At 38.3% G+C, this 18,431-nt stretch overlaps 1 protein-coding gene across 3 annotated transcripts in view; it reads right to left on the reverse strand.

Moving 5' to 3' along the window:
• Positions 1–18,431, reverse strand: part of WASF3 (WASP family member 3) — a 66,638-nt gene that overhangs the window by 38,142 nt on the left and 10,065 nt on the right. For all 3 annotated transcript variants that reach the window (XM_085321768.1, XM_085321766.1, XM_085321767.1), the window contains exon 2: positions 13,754–13,847. The gene's annotated coding sequence lies outside the window, so the exon portion shown is untranslated. The remainder of the gene's footprint in view (positions 1–13,753; positions 13,848–18,431) is intronic.

The raw sequence follows: 18,431 nt of genomic DNA on the forward strand, positions 1-18,431 counted from the left end.
AGTTAAAATCCTTCAGAACACTATTTTTTTWAAAAAAGAAAAAATGCTGTGTTCTTAAACTCTTTATTTCCTTCAGCAATTACTCTAATATCCAAAGCGTCATGGTAAGCGTTTTCTTATAGTTCTCCATAACAACAACAACAAAAATCCTATATTATATATACACACATATACATACTCACGTATATGTGCATGTGCATGCATAAACATATTTATATATATATATATATATATATATAAAAAAAACCTTCAGGAATGACGGAAGAGAGCAATAGTCTAAGTCAAATCCTTAAAGAAAAACATTTTCTTTCAAGACAACCCAACATTAATCTTTGTCTCCCCAAACTCCTAATGTGCCTCCTGGACTCTCAGTTCAAGTGTCCTCATTCTTTTCACCAGGACAGACTTTCCCACTGGGAAACAACTSTAATGATACTTTGTCAGATTAGCCTTGGTTGGGCTACCACAGTACATCACTATCCATAAAATACCTTGCAGTCGAGCAACTTTAATGCCCGCCTGAACAGCTAGGTTCTTTGTGACAGAGGCATAAACTCCCTGGCACACGTCCCCAGCACACAGACAGCCTGTAAAGATTTAACTGAAGCCAAAATAAATCGACACCCCTGAAATGCTTCAAGTTGAAGCTTCCCCCATCCCCAATGAATTACAGCACTGAACACAGGATCTCCCTGAGTCTCCGGTTTATGAAGCTTATGTCAAAATTTTATTTTCCTTATATTTTAGAAAGCCAGAAGATGGAGTTAGCCCACATGGGAAAACACACAGATATTTTGCCTGCATTTTAAGGAGAAAATGAACAAAATATTTTCTGTTTGGACCCAAGTATTAACAGCTGAGTCTAAATGAACCATCACAAAGCTTCCCGACTACTGTCAGCCTGAGCCAAGCATGCCATCTGTTCCCGTGAAGTCCATCTTCTGGTGACTAACGTCCTGCAGCAGCCCACGAGGTGCCACGTGACCAAGGCCTGGTACTTGAGTCAGCAAAGTATCCTGGAGTCAGGATACTTTTTAATAGATCTTTCCTATATGTATTTGCCATGTTTGGTAACTAAAGCACTAATGCTGCACCTACCTGCTCTCCACCAGGCCACCCCCTCTCTCTTACATCTGGCTACCATCTTCAAGATAATCACAGAAACCATTCATCTTCACACACACACACAAAATAGAAATTTAAAATTTTAACATGTTTAATGGTTGCATAYAAAATGAAATTCCTGCAACATTAATACCTCCTCTTTTGGGTGGTTGGCTTTCTCTGGTAAAAAAGCCTGTGTTTGTGAATTTTCAATCCTCTCTCCTCCTCTTCCCAATTTGTCCTCTCCTCTTCTCACCTACAAATTTGGCAGAAACTAGCTAAAAGTAGCAGAAGAAAAGAAGTGACCTGATAACGATCTAGATCAGTTTTTCAAAATATTTAAAATATCCTTACACRGTTGAAGATACTGAAATAAACAGTAGGACTATTTATTTTTGCATTCTCATTCTAAGAATGTATAGCTTTACAKTTATATTTTTAAAATTTAATAAATAATAAAAAATAAATTTACATTTAAAGTACAGCTAAAAGTAGCCATTTTTTGCAGCAAACGAATTATGCAGTCATTCTGTATTTTTGTTACACAAAATAAGTGTAGCATAAACTTTGATTATTTCCCAATTTAACATAATTTGTAGGTAGCATGATAAAGTGCTTGCAAAACTCACAAAACAACCTGCAACCAGTTCTGCACAGCAGAACTGGTGAAATAAGCTGAATATTAAAAAGTCTATTAATGGTCTTCATGACTCAAGCCCATTTCCAGTTTGTAAGCAGTTTCAGTACAATTCTGTGAAGTCCATATCTATTAAGAAATTAGGAAAAAAAGGAAGCTAAACTAGGCCAAGTCAGTATCCAAGCAGCAGAGAATAGAGACAAACTTCTCTCAAAATTGTCCACATATCAGATCATTCAAGACGGAAATTATATCAACTCAATTAAAATGGCTACAGTTACAGATGACATGGCAGAACATCAGTTATCAGAAGTACACAAGCTTCATGCGCCCCTAGAATTAAATTATGAGCAAACACCACACAGGGTCCAACAGAAGTCAAATTGGATAAGGTTCCTTTCCTCACCTCATCAGTACTCAAGACRTTTTTCAAAGTTATGTTGTTCAGTTACATGGCAGAAACCCACGTCCACAAGCACAAAGGAGCAGAGCGAGACACCAGCACGTGGGGGAACCCGAACAGCACCTGCCCCCGCTGCTCCCAGCCCAGCTCAGCCCAGGAGAGCGCACAGCCCAGCAGGGGCTCATCCCTGCAAGTGCAGAGGCACATGGGGAACCCGAATCACCCACTCAAAGCAACAGGTGCTCTGTCTGGTGGCCTCTCAAGAGTGTCCTAGGTGAGTATCACCCCCTGGGCCAGGTGCRACAACCAGTACAATGAATCAATGAAGCAACACTCCAAGGCACCATGCACAGAGGCAGAGGTACCGTCTAGGTGTGCGGGATGCTGGGGAACAGTCTGTAGCGATTGCACAAGAGTTGCCATGGGATGTGTAGGAAAGGAACCAAATGCAGAGAAAGGTAAGGATCTAAGTGATCTGGGGAGGAACAAACACAGGAAACTAGAGGCATAAAAAGGACGTGTGCCTGACCAGCACACAGTCTGCCCCGTCTCCTTATTAAATTCCTTTCTAACTATGTTCCTAGGTGAGGGACACTATTTTCTGCACGCAGGTGCATATGCATGGAGGTCTAAGGGTCAGCAACTAGAGTCAGACCACAGGCTCATGTGTCTGTGGTATCAGGCTCCCTTGCACACCCTTACTTGCTCCAGTTGCTGTGATCACAAGCAAACATCAAGCCAGACTAGCCAGCAGGCAGGTGAGGTGACTTGGGAATGAGGCACGTGTGCGTGTGTCACTCAAGGTGAGACCCCAGGGGAGCTGGTTACCAGAGASACCAGGCAGTCCAGTCAAGGGCTAGGGAGACCAGGGGGTCTGGGCCTCTACTAAGACGCGCTAGCGCATATATGCCTCTAAAGGTGAGAGACCTTGAAGAGTGAGGATCCAGGACCAGCTATGGCATGGACGCACATCCACATCCAAGGCCAGCTGCTGGAGCACCCATACAGAAACAGGGCTGCAGGCATCAGGGGGCTTATAGGTCCAAGTGTCAGCAATGAGAGAGACTACGGATGCCAGGTCAGCTACTGGTTGAACTGAGTGTTTAAGCCCAACTGCTGGATGGATCAATATTGTACATATATACGTATGTCCCACTAATGGACCTTCCTCCSGATCAGCCAGAGAGGTGAAGAGGATGAGGCTATTGGTGGTGTTTGTGCAAGTGCTGAGTGTCCATCCATATTGATCTGTGTGGCCAGCAGTGTATATGTATGTTGTATTTGTGCGTGGGGGGTACCTACTGGGAAAACATTCTCAGCCTTGCTACTGGTTGGATCTGGGGACAGAGAGYTGCGGCAGCCTCATCCCACTAGCTTTGACCTCCTTCACTAACTTAAGTTACAAGCACAGATACTCATTCATATCTTTCAGCAGGAAAAGAAAACCACAAGAAATAAAACTGCAATAAAAAACAAAAAAAAACTTTGAAAACATTTGAAGTATTGTTTATTATTTTATTAATATATGAAGCACATAAGACTGAAAGCAGCCACATCTCACCAAATATAAAACATTACCTTCCCCTGGTATTTCCRGTTTGTTTTGTCATAGATTCTCCCTTTTACTAGCATCTCAAATTCAGATGTCAAAGTTTTGCCCAATGTACAATCCTTGTGTCAGAAGTTTTTGAAAATAAAACTTAGACTGAATGTCAAGCATTAGTAAAAGTAACATGTTTTGATAGCATAGTATTGTCTTACAGTGCCTTACTTGCAGCATTTAAGAGACTTCATCATTACACAGACAGTAACTCCCATTATGAGACAAATAARCTTCTATAAAACCACAGTAAGTCTCGGACTGAATACAGCAGTTAGTCTTCTCTAAAAATCCCTTTTCAAAACKTGAAGCCCGAAAAGCTTTGTTCCAGGAAATCTGGCACTGTATCAACAGCTCTCCATAGAGCTGRCAGGGGAGAAGTGTTCCAGAAACCAGCTTCAAGGAAAAAAAGAGAAGAAAAAAATTTTCCACTCTATATAATCAATCACTAAAAAGAGGCTTAAGCAACATTTTCTAGCTAAGATCATCAAATCTTGGCTGAGATTATTGGAGATGCATAGCTTACCAATGATAACACTGAAAATTTTTAAAAGTCAACTTTCTTCTGGTATTTCAAATAACTGAATTTAAACATACTTTGCAGAACATTCTTAGATRCATGGGTAAAGTCTTCTCTTCTTTAAAAAAAAATCAGTTTTGAAAATGTAAACATCACTTTTTAGAGTATGACATTTCAGAACCTAATACTGAGGAGTTGGAAGATTCATATTGATTTACAGCTATCTCTATAATTCTGTTCTTTAAGTCAATGCCAAGTGCAGGTAAGTTAGAAGGAAAAGAGAACAGTAGAAAATCGAATAAAAGCAGAACTGAACTAATTAGATGGACTCCACAAGAAAGAAAACATCACCATCCATCAGTGGTTTTCCACTTCTGGACCACCAGGGATGTTCTCAGGCTTCAAAAGGAATTAGCAAAACAGTAATTAAGGCTAAAACTACATTAGCAAATTCTGTGGTACAATGAGAGCAGACAGACTTGTAGAGCAAAATAGCTGGTGCTGATGATTCTGTATCACTATTACGCACATTTTTTGGAAGATGAGAGAAGAATTTATTCCAAACTAGCCCCAGTCTGGCCTCATGAACTGAATGTCTATTAGAGGCCGAACACCATCAGCTATGCTGGCCAAGCACCACTTGGTTTTAAATTCATCGAAACAGRAGACAGTTCACATACTTGACAATTAGGAGATTTACATCAGAAACATACACTCGAGCCAAACTAAGGTAATAGTGCAATGCACCCTAAAAGGCCTTAGTATGTTTTAATTCAGCACATAAAAGTCCAGAAAGTAGGGTTTTAGTTTGTTTTGGTATTTTGGGGACAAAGTAGAGGATAGGGACAAACACTGGTTGAAAACCCAGTCTTTTCAAAGGCACAAAGGCACCTGTCACAAACTACCTCTGCATCRTGGCTTCCTCCAAAACGCATAGATCAAGGCTCCACAGGAAGGGAGGGAATAAAGACACTCTGCTCTACGCACAAGAGTTGCAGCTTCATCTATTTGCTCTTTTCCTTTAGTGCACTCAGCAAGTAAATACTTGGGGAAGAATATATAGCTAAGATATCATCTTCTCCACTGGTTGGCACCGACCTTGGCAACATGGCCAGTGAAAACACTGAAGCCGCAGTGGCTTGCCTAAGCCTAACAGGGTTACAACTGCAAAACAGCGTCAGAACACCTATTAGAGTAGGGCTGGAGAGCACCTGAGTTACTACAATGCCTGTACACCTAGGCATCAAATTTACCCGCTGAACTTGACAAAGGAAAGTAACATCTTAATTTTATAGTCGAGAGGCACAAAACTCTTGTAATCATACTTAAAGGTTCACAAAGCCTGTGGAAGGACCAGAAATTGGACCTAGATCACACCAAYACCTAGCAACAAATGCTTCCACCACAATATGAGTTATGTTTCCTTCTTGGAAGCAAAACCCAGCTACTGCCTTAGGACTGGCTCCACAAAGTTGCACTTTTTAACTCAGCTGTAAGTCAACCACTTCCTGATGCAATTAAATGGACTCTTTTCCCTATTCCCTGTTTCAGCATTTCTGCTATTATAGCTATTGGCCCTGGCTGAAGTACTTTCAGGACTGAAGTTGTAAATAAGCAGAAATATAATCCTGAGGACAGAATTCAAAGCTTATTAAGGAATTGCTGACCTTATAACTGAGACCATGTAAGTGATAGCAAAAGCATTCAATCTGCTTCAATGCAAAGGAAGAATAATGGTGATTCAAGCTAACATCTCACTTCGCRCTGAAACAAACTAGAGGCATTCAAATAGCCAGACATAACCTTTAGTTGTGTGGGTGACCAGCTAGCTAAGCAAAAGAAATTACTTAAAATGAGGCAACCAGATTTGAAAGACACATTGGCCTAGGAGATTAACAGCTGCTTTCCACAAGAAAGAGCATCAGTCACAAAAAGAGGCTTTAGGTCTAGCCCATTTTATTGATAAGAACACAAAACTATGCTAAAAGCAGTTCATGGTCATGGCAGTTTTCTTTGTCATCCTCCCCAAAATCACCGGGAAGCCCCGGTAAACTCAGAAAAGGCCTAGCAAGCTCATAAAACAAAACAAAGAAATTTCATATRTATGTATTACTCAGGCTCAAAGAAATCTGTCATGGTTCAAGCACTATATTACATGGCACTTCTCATGCATGCATTACAAATTGTATTTGCCTTGTTAGCCACCTAAGTGATTTCTGATTGCATTATTTCAATCCTTTTTTATAAAATTGATACTTTTGGTGAATGCTAAGTTGGTACACATTAGGTTTTGTAGTTTCCTTTCAAAAGGAAAAAGCAGCATATACAAACATTTAAGATTAATTTTAGTTAATTAAAACAGCATAAAGTATTAAAAATTATTTTTAGAAATATACAGYACTCTGAAAGAAGAGGAAGAGAGAAATAGCAGAAACTGCAGTGCTCTGCTCCTCAGAAACAACATGTCACTGACAAGATGAAAGGCAGCATCACATCCCAAGAAGGTCTTTTTTTTTCCTTTTCAAATGAAAAAGACCAAATCAGTGAYAAGCCACACCAAAAAATGCAAGGGAACCCACTTCCTATATGCTTTGAGATACATTTCTCAAGTCTTAATCCTTACAATTTATAGAGAGCAGAACATTTTACATTTATTTCTAAGCATAACTTGTTTCCCATTATTTTAACTGTAAACATCATAAAATAGTGTATGGATCTATTAAATGTTGAACTGRTCACATCTTTCATATTCTGTACTTTCAGATGGAAATGCCCATCTATCTAAATTCAGTTACTGAACACCTGAGAAGTAAGAAGCCAACCAGCTTTATACTAACGCCTGAACATACGCGTTTTAAAGTAGTAGTCCAATCTTTCCTCCTTTACAGAAGCACTGCTGACAGCACTTTCTCTTCTCCTTCCCTTCTACAACTACTGCCTTCTTTCTGCGTGCTCCTCCTCCGGTGTCCGATACAAGAGAGGCTGCTGCTGTGCCCTAGAGCTTCTTCGCTCTGCCGGCAGTTTACCAGCTGGGACCCTGCTCTGCACGCCTCACCGTTGGCAATGTCATGTCTCGTTACTGCTTCAAAGTTGCTGTCTGGTGCCCCAGATATTATCTGAAGGCAAAGGTGTAACTAATGATTCTCCCTATCTTCCCTTTCTCCTGCTCTCTCTCTCTCTTTTTTTTTTTTTTTTTTTTTTTTTTAAAGTATTTTTGTACTCCAAAGTTTGCCTGCGAGGTCCAGTTGGTTCAAAACCTTGTTCAGTGCATCGTATATGACTAATTTTTATTAGAAATGTTTACTAATCATAGACTGACTCTAAATTATTACATAGGTAGTTGTTCCTTTCTTTCTCTTTTCTATCCCCTCCCCTACCTACTTCGAACTCCCTTTAAACCATCTAGGCTAAAATACCTTGTTCAAATACCACGTTCTTATGCAGCCTCTCTCCAAAGTCTGGGCATATGAATCCAGCTGAGTACTGGCAGACTTCAGTTCAAGCAGTTGCCTGGGAAGCTTTTCAACGTTAAATTAATCCTTTTTTTAAAGGACTCATTAATATCTATTTTTAAAGTGTTTTAATGTATAGCTGAAGCTGCTACATAAAGCAGCTTTGCAACCACAACCACATCAACAGAGTTTAAGAGTATCTGCTTAATCCTATAAATATAACACAAACTGCACAGGAAAAAAAGAAGAGGAAGTTTTACAAGTTAATCTTTTATCCACAAGAATATTGCATTGCATTCATCTGACTGCAATGAATTTCAATGAAACACGTTTTAATTTTACACATTGCTCCTGAAGTTAAAAAGAAAAGAGCAACCATCTAGATCTTAAAAATCACCGCAAGCTCTTGAGAACTTAATTAAAAAAAAGCAGTTTAAAATTAATTTCAAASAGTGATCCCCAAGAAAACTGTCTGATTATCTTTCCATGCTCCAGATCCACTGTGGTTAATTCCAGTTTGCCATGAATTTACTTCAAAATATTTTCCATATTAGACCAAAATATTTTTGATACTGATCTGACATTTAATTGTTTTAAACAGGAATTTTCCTATTAACAAGTGTTCATTCTTAACACCAGCAAGTAGATTATTCTGAAGCCAAACATGCTGATACACTGAAAAAAAATAAAGAAATCAAATCCTACAATGTTGATGTCTAGGACATTTTTGTTTTTCTTAAACCACCACTCTTTGTAAGAAATAAAAACAAAGGAAGACAGTGAATTCTGATGTGTACTTGCTATAAACTTGTGCTTCAAAACAGTCTTCCCATGATAGTTACCCACTTCTTCATTTTACAGAAAATGCTCTCATTTAAGATGTTCAATCATTTCAATTTGATTTGCAACAACAGAAGTTTTATTGCTCTGTACTTAGGAGCTGATGCAGATTTGGGCATTACAGTACAAAACACCTGAAAATTAGGTATGTCTTCAGTACTCAATACTGCAAGCAGTGAGATAAACTTTTATAAATTATATGTTAATATTTTATACTGTATTAWTTTTTAATAAACATAACTAATACTTAAATAGCAATATAAGGCTTGCCAAAAAAAGCAATTAATGGAAAATACTAACCTTTCTGTAACTCTAAGCTTCATATCACCTTACAGTTTTCTTCTCACAGCACAGAAATATTTAATCTCTGCTCAATCATATCTGACATGATATATCCCAGCTTTCCTTTATTCAATTGACCTAAACAGAAAGTCTCCATTGGATGCAAACAGTACTCAATCTCATCTTTATGGCTTGGGACACTATATAAATCCCCTAAAAGAAAATTTGTAATTAAAGGTGCAGAAATAGCTTCCCCTTAAAAGTGAAATGCATGCCTTTTAAAACAAAAATTTCTCAAAAATAGTGCAACGTGCTAATTGGCACCTTCCCTACCCTTTTCTTCTTTTCGTATATCGTGCCATGGACAACCACCACCACTTTTTAACTGTATCATGCATCTTTGCTCGCTTCCCCCAAACTATTCTCTCATCTTGCCCACGTTTCAAACGTCTGAACAGCCACTTTCAGTCACTGCTTGTAACAGCAGTGTATTTCCACCTTCACAAATGGGTAAAACATGTATTACACACATCATGTCTCCCAGTCCCATTAGAGAATTTCAGCCTTCCACTCTCCTTCGAACAGTTTAAGAAAAAAAAATGAAAAAAAGGGGGGGGGGGGGAGAAAAAAAACGCATGAACAGTCCTAGGAACAGAGGGCAGAAGCCAGGACTCCCCTCATCAGCAGAGTCAGGTCCTCCTCCTCCCCTTCAACCAACACATTCCTGACTTCTCAGCCTCAAAGTCTAGAGAGTGCCTCCATCCCAAGAGTGCTGCTACACCGCAGAGTAACCTGATTTTCCCATGGGAAATGCTCGATTAGCCTAAATCCCATTGACTGGAAGAGGCCCCATGAGCCAGGAGGAGGAGATTTCAGGACAGCGGCTCCAGGCCGCTGGCTGCAGCGCAGGAAGACGACCGCAGCAGCCACAGCTGTGACGAGGCTCCACGAGGCAGCGCCGCGCTTTGCTGGCGCCCTGCCTAGGAGCCTACTCGAGAATCACATCAAACTGAGCAACGCTTGCGCACGAGCAAGCAGAGTTTTTATGGACTGCTAAGTTAACATTAGGCATGCAGGCACTGACCCTGATTCTCAGGGAACGTTATTTAAATAAAGTTATCTAGGATTACCTCAAAATTATGTAACAAATCAATCAATACTTACATTGCTTTAAATTACACTTTAGAATAGTCCGTCAATGTAGTCTACAGAGACTACATGCTGCATGTATGCAAAAAAAATCAAGCCATTAGAGACTAATCCACATGCAGTTCAAAAAGCAATTTTAACTACATCAGTTAAATTTAGAGACTGATTTAGTTAATCATTGCAGGAAACCAAGACTTAAACCTCATCTTCAAACAGATCCCTACATACTAACTGCATAATTCAGTAGGGAAATTACTACTATGCTAATCACAATCTCAGAAAAAGTCCACGTAAGAGGTCAATGACTGTTTAATTGCAGTATCAAAGTAGCATTGAATTGCCCATATAGCTTCAGACAGTCATAATAAAGACTATTTCTGTATGCATTTCTATTGCTGTTTTGAAAAGGATGGACACACTAAATCTCTCACTGCACAGATGCCAGATTTACTAAATTACTCCTCTCTGTGTACTAACATCAATTCCATTTCACCAGGCTGCAGTTTAAAATTATAAAGTCACTCAACCCCTAGCATCAAAATTAAACGCAGACTGAATACAGTTCTTATCCAATATAGCCAACAGTTGAACCCAAATATTCGGTCTCTTCTAATATGGAAATCAGACAGGAAACAAAGGACACTCAAGGAAAACGCATGCACCTCTCAAACAACACAAGAATCGGACWCCAGGCTTCTCTATCAAATTTTGAGTCCGTCTCTCTCAAAACAGCTCCACCGCATTTTGACTTTACTACTCGTAAAATGCAAGGATTCTGGGATATTCTCTCTCTCATATGGCTTATTTTATTTTTTAAAAACAGAACACTGTTTGGGATACCCTGTGCTGCTTCTTCCACCCACTCCCATGAAATCAATGTTCTTCAGCTTTTGGATGGCTAGACAGTCCAAAAACCTCCCACCATTCTGTAGAAGCCTGTTTCTCTCTCCTGCCTCATCTTTCTTTCACATTTAGTCTAATTTTGAAAAGCTGCTCTCCCCTTCTAGAAAGATCTAAACCTTAGTCCTCAGAAGAAAATTTGAAGAAGTTTGTTTTAAATCAAGGATGCAAGTTAATGAATCGTTCCATGGATCAGTCAAACATTAAGGATACAGGTTATATGATTAAACAGTCACATAACACAGAAAAACAAAATCTACAAATAAATCTGGCATAATTATGACTAAAGATATATAATTTGCTTTCATGACAGAAGTACTGCTTTATTTGCTTTCATGACAGAAGTATTTCTAAAGATTGGAACATTTTTATCTACACAGCAACCACAAATTTAGTTTTAACTGAGTATGTGAATGTGACTCTACAGGTAGAGCCAAACTCACTGTAACTTGTATTCCTTCAAACTGCTTATGTGCAATGACAAAGGAGCTTTTCAGCCAGTCTAGTACATTGACATTTCAGGCTGGTAAACATCARGGTGCTTTTCCAAGCCCTACATCTGATATTTTTCCTGACTACATGCTCTGTAACATTCTTTGAGATAGACATTTGCTGTCTAGTGTTGTATGGTTACAGTAGGTATGGTTTAGAAAAAGTAGTGAGTGCACATGACATACATAAGATGGCATAGTAAAGAATTAGTAATTTTATATTCATATATACCAACACACACTAAGATATCCAGAGAAACAAAAAAAGACAAGGCAGAATTATAATCCAAAGTAACAAAGACAATGGCRTGATTTAAAATGAAAATGCCTTAATATATATGCAAAACAAAAAAATTAAATCATCAAAATATTTAATTATGAACTAAGTGATATGTGTCAAAGCATAAATTAAAATCAGATTATTTTCTGTAGAATATAGCAATTAATTTGAATATAGGTTTGTCATTTTACTGACTAGGTAGTTTRCAAATTGTGTGACAGATTAGAACACTGATCATTCATGTATGACAAATGTTCAACTAAAAGTTACAATTTACTATGTTCACTACAATTCATTTTTAATGTTCTTTTGTTCCTTTCCATCTAAAGCACCTCTTTGAAGGGAATACTACAACAAAGCTCATTCTCCAAGACTGTATTTTTGAGATGTTTGTCAAAACAAAGTATTTCAGTACATCATTGCTTGCAATCAATCCCACCAGGGATGAAARCTAGTAAATATAGTGCTACGTGATCAAGGGTTGATCACAACAAACACTAGGCATTGGCAAGCAACAGAGGAACAAGGACAGGTAGAGGATCCCCAGTMACCTCACGAGGGCCATAAGTACACCCAGAGTCAGCTGCTCCCAGGGTTGTCACAGAAGACATAGGTCTTATACCCTAAGGTATATATTCCCCTAGGGAACTTCAATCTGCTCAGCGTGTTTATTTCACTAGTGAACTTCAAGCCTGGCTATCTGACTATAATCAAGTTATCTTATGATTTAACTATACACACACACACACACACACACAATATAATTAAAGAGCAAGCAAGAGAGTAAATGGATTTTCTTCTACCCTTTTCTCCTCAAAGTTGTTGCCTACATGACTTTTCACGTGCCAGATAGCTTCCTCATGCTTTCATCCCTCAAAATAAACTTTCAGCACGCCCACAAAAAAGTTATTTGATATTGTACATACATACACCTATAGAAGAGTTTCAGAGCRCCTTTCTTTGGAGTTTTCCCTAATCTAAGCTGCAGCTTCTTTCAGGGAATATATTGATTTGCAACTAGATCTGCACTAGATAGCATCAAGTGTACAATCGGAATTCAAAATCAAAATAAGCAGATGTGAATTTCTAATACAGCTGGGGGGACAGAGCRCGACAAAAGGCTCATAGCCAGGGTCAGCTCTCAAACACAGAGAAAGACAACAGTATCCTAAAGTACTGCACACTTTGCTTATTTTGGAGAGCTTGAAAGTACGGCTGGCTGTTACTGTCAGTGAAGGCACCGTAGTGCAATGCAGGAGAAAAGTGGTCCCTCCCACAAGTAGCTAATGTCACTTCTAATCTTCTCATCCTCTCAGAAGCAAGAATAGCAAACCTGCTCTCCAGGTTCTCCCCTGCTTACAAGTCTTCTCCTCTGAAGTGGAAAAAAACAAACAAGCAACCCACTTTACTAATGCTTCATTAAATTGTCTGAACTTTGGCAGTAGCCTCACATTAACACCGTCTAGGGCGATGCACATTCTTTGTCACACGATGACGGAAGCACTACATAGTTGTTCTCATTCTCCTACCAACACTACCTGTTATTCCCCCCGTCTAGAAATCTCTGCTTTCCCACACAAAGCTTCTTCCTGATCACTGATTTAATATCAATAAATGTAAAAAGTATAACTGATAAGAGATTTGAAGCAAACAATCAAACATTTAACCTCAGCAGATTTAGTTTAAATCTCTCCCTAAGAAGAGATGTCAGCAAAGTACAGATTACACAGGGCAAAAGTAATTAACAGATGCAGTTTTTAAATCCAGTATATTATGAACATCCAGGAGTAAAACAAATTTATTTCTGTTTTCTGCACAATAAGATTAGTGTTTCAATGGATACTGGTCTCCTAGTCTAGCAGAGATTTTGACATYGGTTTCAGAGCCTAAAACAACAAATCTTCAACTTCAGAGAAATAGAATTCTCCTTCCAAATCTTAACTCAAAACCCTCTGGACAGTTTCCAAACTTCATCATTTAGTCTTCAGTTTAAGGACTGACCACAATTTTCACAGTTATTCCTGATAGATTCATAAACGTGAGCTAAACGACAAGGTATGTTCAAAAAGAGTAAAAGCTCCCTTGAACAACTTACCATAAAAAAGGGGCGAAAAGAGAATATCTTTCCTGTTCACAAGTGTGAGAAGACAGCTGATCTATAACTTGCCAGCAAACTCAGGTGGCCTTATCTGCAAACAGAAAGACAAAATCATCAATGCACAATTTTAAACCTAGCTCCTCAATAATAGAACAACAAACTAAAGAAATGCATTAAAAAAAAAAAAAAAAAAAATCAGGATCAGTGGCCAGTTAAGAGAAAAAACCTAAAAACATGCAAGAATTTGTACACATATTATAAACTGTTTTTACCTAGAAATTAATACTGTGTTAGAGCTTAATTATCATTTTTGAACACAAGCAAAAAGCTGGGGTAATTTTAAGTTAATTCCCCTGCTTTTAACTGAAAAAAAAATCCACAGATAAGGTAGCACTCATCCAYGTAAAAACCACGGGGAGGAGAAAACAGAATAATGGCCTACGGTACAGCATAATAAAATACCAGGTTTGAGTCCTACTGTGATACTTCACAACAGATCAAGTATTACTAAACACCACAAAGTAAACCCACTAGAAAAGTGAAAAGAATCTCTGAGAAAAAAAAAAAAAGTATTGAGACAAGTATCCATAAAAACGTTACATATACTACAGCAAAGAGCTGTAATCAAGAGAGTAATTATTTTTAATTTAGAAATGAATAGTCATATATATATATATATATATATATATATATATATATATATATNTATGTATGTATGTATATTGTTCTATAAACAAAGTCCTTGTGGTAGGTTTAAATACAATAGTCCTTTCTGCAAATATTTGCACAAAGATGATCCCCAGAATACAAGTTGTTTGATCTCGTCAGACCAAAGGCACAGCCATATTTTAAAAGGCTGCAGCTATATATTCCTTGACAGGAAACGATTTGGAGCCTGCTTTAGTTAATACAAATTTACAAAAAGGGGTTAAAAAAGTTCTCTGCTATTGCAAGGACACATTTATTAAACAATTTTAAAACAAAGTCAAAGCATCTAGAAGAACTCTTAAAGTCACCACACACAGACTTCTCAAAGGAAAAGATCAGGGTCCTAAACACCACCTTATCAGCTGTCACCACGCTCCCTAAATTTCCTTTATCCTCCATCAAAAGAGCACAACTCTAATGTTACAGCACCCTCACCCCAATTCCAGAAAGCCCCTGGTGCAGTGGTCGCCAATCCCAAATATCACCTTGCCCTCAAATGAGCCTGCTACCAAGCTTTACCAGTTGACCAAGGGCTTTCTCACTTAAATGCTTGCATAAGGAATTGTTAAGGAATATTTTAAGAGGCTCAGGTACATTAGGTCACTCACACTCAGCAGGCTGCCCTTCCTAAAACCAGGATAGGTGCACTGTGCAAGGAAGAAGGCATCTGCCAAATGCAGCTTTACAATGCTGACTAAAATTATGTCAGACATGATCYTATTAACATAAGTGATTTGAATCAAAGCTCTGATTTCTCCAATCATACCTGTGACTCTAGAAACAGCAAGTCTACTTTAGAACAATTAGTCTGTATCAAAAATACTACGAAAAAGGTATCACAGAACATTAACCTAATACAAGATGACAGAAGCCTGATAAAGAACTCAGACCCTTAGTAGCACGCTATCAGGATGCCGAGGATATATTTGTTTGTTACAATAGTCTCGGCAGCAGAGTTAACTTACAAATTTCTCAGTTTACCACCTCCAAGAATTACATGAACACAGCTATAGTGCTGCACTATACAATAGCTATCCTAGACGTACAGGATCRCTGCAATAAAGGAACTCCAGAAGAGACACTTACTCAGATCAGTAATACATATGACCTGTACATGGGATGGGGAAAAGCCACAAATTGCAGCATGCATGAGAATCTTGCACAGTTTTGGTGGTGAAATGAGATTAACCACCCTAACTTATATTCCTGGGATTAATCCAAATCCTTACATGGTTAAAGAAAGGCATCAAGACACGGCCAATATCAAACAGCTTTATATCTTTGGGAGTTTTTCTTGTTTGTTTTTTCTAGRGGAAAGTAAAATAATAAATAAAGACCATGGATAAGCCAGAGAACACAGAAATAATGAAAAGAGAAACACTGAACTGTCCCACCACATTTCTATATTTATGATGCACAATGATAATGAAAAATATATTGCAGATGCATGCAGCATGACAGAGCACTGGAACAGGTTGCAGAATCTTCTTCCCTGGAGATACTCAACACCCCGCGACACCCCAGACACAATCCTGTGCAATGTGCTCTAGGTGACCCTGCTTGAGCAGAGGGGGTTGAACTAAATGATCTCCAGAGGTCCCTTCCAACCTCAACCATTCTGTGATTCCGTGAAAATAAAATCTCATTTCATCATTAACACTCAAGCAATGTCAATTTTTGATATAATTGTGAATATACACATTCCTTCTAAAACAGATTCCTTCTTTCCACAAAACCATCATGAGGAAAAGAATCTCACAAAAGTCATAATCAAAAAATTCTCACTTGTTACCTACTATATCTCTGACTCCTCTGCTAAGTGCCCCATTTGATTCATAGTCACTGACTAAACTACAGGAAGTGCTAGACAGTTTCCACAGGATAAGATTACAGAAAAGCAGAAAGCATAACACTTATCTCTGGTTAAAAATACATAGCTGTCCAAGTTTTGTTTAAAAATAATGTTTTGAAACTTTCTAAACAAGACTCCTAGAAAGGATACAACATGCAAGCAAATTAATGAACAAACTGTCTAGCATGAAGAGGATTACTTCAGAAATCCACAGGAGGAAAAAAAATACAGAATTCAGTGCAAGACAACTTTTAGACAGACTGAGGATTAAAAATATCCAAGTAGGCGTTCTTCATCAAAATAGTGAAAAAGACTTTACTTATTTGAAGGTCTACTTTCTCAGTTTGGAGAAGGGCTTTTAAAACATGGTTTCAGATACAGAGATCCAAAGCTTACTACYGTAGCTCAATCTGTAGCTCAAACTAAAAACAGTAACTCTTATCAATACCCAAAAAAAGGAAGCATTTTAAACCCATAATACTGATTTGCCTTGTTACTTTCCTGCGTACATTCGATCTCAAAAGCATGATACTAGTATCTCGCACACTACTGTAGCACTGCAGCAGTCATCTGGGGAACACAACGCCGGAGGCCTTGAAGGCCAGGACCACGTGCCGATTACCCGTTAGATCCCACTTGCAATCTTTGGTAATTCTGTAGTGGGACAAGGGGCTTTTGGAACACCCTCTTCCGTAAAAGGGTCATAAATCAATTACTCAGAAGAAAGGGCTTCTTGGTACTTTTATAATATGTAAAAATGAAAAATAAATAAAATGTATGAAGAAATGCAGCAGAAAAAGGCAGTAACRGGGTCTTACTAAATGGTATCTTAACATAACGCTATTCTAGAAGACAGCCTGTTTCAACTCCATGGAATCAGGATCATGTGGATGGTTACAGGCTGCATCAAGAAAGCAGCTGTTCTCCATCCAGGAGCAAGACATTTGCACATCTGGTTTTGGCTAAAAGTTACTGCTCATATCACTCCATGGCTAACTCTCCCACAGTCTGGAAACAAGAGAAGAAAAGCATGCAGACTTCAGCAATGTTTGGAAAATAGGAGACACCCTTCACCCTAGCAGGCACAAAAGTTATCTACACAGACCTTACAACTGGATTTATCATCAACAYGAGTATGCAAGAGAACAGATCAGAAGAATAAGCATGTTTTCTTTAGAAGAAAACCCTATTCATTACTCTTCCTCTTTCTCTATAAGTGCCTTCTAAAACATTTCTTCCTTGACAAATCTCTGGAAATTCCCTCACTACATTTATTCTACAGTTTTAGTAACAGTGGACATTGAGACTAAATTAGTAGGAGACACACTGGAAGATATCTGAAAAGTGCAGTTGTTCCTTTTTCCGTTTGAAAATTTCAAAAAAAAAATCACTGCTTTTAGACAGACTTAGACATCACACTTATTAATCAGTAAAGAGCCACCATTTATAAGACTGTATCTCAACAGAACAAAATGGTTAGTGCCTCACTGGAGTGGAGCTCTGTGTCTCAATTAAGGGGATTGCTATGCAAAGTAATAAGGAGGAGGAGGGTCGGGAGGAAGGAAGAGGAATGAAAGCATTTAACAGGTGAAATATTTGGGTACTTAACTTTTCTTTTTACATCCTAGCTAGAAAGCTATTCTTGAAACAATATTAGGGTGTGCTAATCTCTAACTGCATGGTTCAAGTTCATCCTCATTTGTCAGGGTTTTTTCCCTTATTACTACTGTTTTTAAAGGTCAGATGAACCCTAGTTTTTCTTTATTTCTGTTGGGTCCTTTCAGTTATCCATATTTCTGTCTGTAAGTCTGTTAGGCTAAAGCAGTTTTACATGGATCTACAACATCATGAGCCTCACTGAATGCAGAGGAGCTTCACAATTCACAAAGATCAAACAAATGTCAGAAATTCWGAAGTACTTGAGGTTAAGTTCATTTTTTCTTTCAATAAGACAACTGAAGTGGCTCATAAACCAAGTATGCTGTTAGCATATGATTTTACGGTTCTAATAAAAACTTGTTTTCATGAAGATGAATTTTAAAACTATTTCTGCTTTACATTGCTTTAACCCAATCAGGATTAATTAGCTGGAGAAGTTTTTGGGGTTTTTTTTTT

Source organism: Rhea americana, unplaced genomic scaffold (assembly GCF_003343005.1).
Source record: "Rhea americana isolate MKP2758 unplaced genomic scaffold, rheAme1 scaffold_71, whole genome shotgun sequence".
Classification (NCBI taxonomy): Eukaryota; Metazoa; Chordata; class Aves; order Rheiformes; family Rheidae; genus Rhea; species Rhea americana.